Genomic DNA, 1,124 nt, shown 5'->3' with positions numbered 1-1,124 from the left:
ATGCCACGAAGAATTGAGGCAGTTCTGAAGGCAAAAGAGGGTCCAACCCGTTACTAGCGTGGTGTACCTAATAAAGTGGCCGGTGAGTGTAGATTGGAACTTCTGTCAAAATACACTGCATCTTGGCACTTTGATTTCTATTCCTGCTTTTAAACGCAGACTAAAGGATCTTTTTAAGGAGTCATGTAACAGTTTTAAAGAACGAATGCACCGTTCATTTGATATATTTTATGTACTGTTTATGTTGTTTCCCCTTCCCCATCTTCCCATTTTTAAGTGTTTTTGCTCTCTCATGCCAACATTKTAAATAAGAAACTGTTCTTAAAGTTTTGCCTGTTGAAATAAAGGTTAAATAAAATTTAAAAAATCACATGTCATCACTCTTTTATCTCAAAAGGTTGAAGAAAAAAACTTTTTTTACAGATTTCTGATATCTGGATTTTAACCAGATCTTTTCCATACTTTGGCTGTTTTTTTGTAGATTGGTTTGGAGCATCATTCTGTTGCATGCTTCAGTTCTAGATGAGCTTCAGCTAGTCTCACATATGACTGGGATATTTGGTTTAGGAGCCACTGACTGCAGAGTGTTCAGATCCTGTTGCTGTGAAACAGATTCCTGTTTCAATGATCAGGCTTGATCGTTTGACTTGTCTCTTTCAGTATATGAAGATGTTTGTTCTGACCAAACATTATTTGCTCTCAAGTGTTCAAAAGACGTTCAAGAAGTCAAACATGTGATGCCAATTAATGTAGAGGTGGATATAGGTTTGCCTCCTGACAATTCCTCAAAACAAGTCCTAATTATTCAGTTTTTTTCTAATATTAATCTTGTCACCTTGCTAACTGAGGCCTAAAGTCTGATGGAGCTTACGGCTTTATGAGCACTACATGGTCTGACCTCAGGGTGATATTTTTGGGGTGTCCAAGTCTGGGAAGACTGCCAAGTCCTACTTCTAAATGATTTATCTCACTGTAAAAGTTTGTTTTTATTACTATTAAATTGCCTAATTTTACTTTCTTTTGATGCATAAAACCCTTAGAGATTGACTTTCCACAAAAAATGTATATATATATTTTTTCACACACTTACATACATAGACACACACACACACACACACACACAC

The 1,124-nt window shown here is 36.2% G+C and overlaps 1 protein-coding gene across 2 annotated transcripts in view; it reads right to left on the bottom strand.

Moving 5' to 3' along the window:
- The window catches only part of LOC106526270 (GRAM domain-containing protein 3), a 16,838-nt gene that overhangs the window by 13,840 nt on the left and 1,874 nt on the right, over window positions 1-1,124 (bottom strand). The gene's annotated exons all lie outside the window — the stretch shown is intronic.

This window comes from Austrofundulus limnaeus, unplaced genomic scaffold, assembly GCF_001266775.1.
Source record: "Austrofundulus limnaeus strain Quisiro unplaced genomic scaffold, Austrofundulus_limnaeus-1.0 Scaffold3, whole genome shotgun sequence".
Classification (NCBI taxonomy): domain Eukaryota; kingdom Metazoa; phylum Chordata; class Actinopteri; order Cyprinodontiformes; family Rivulidae; genus Austrofundulus; species Austrofundulus limnaeus.
The sequence above is the reverse complement of the archived record's forward strand: the minus strand, read 5'-3'. Positions and strand labels throughout refer to the sequence as shown.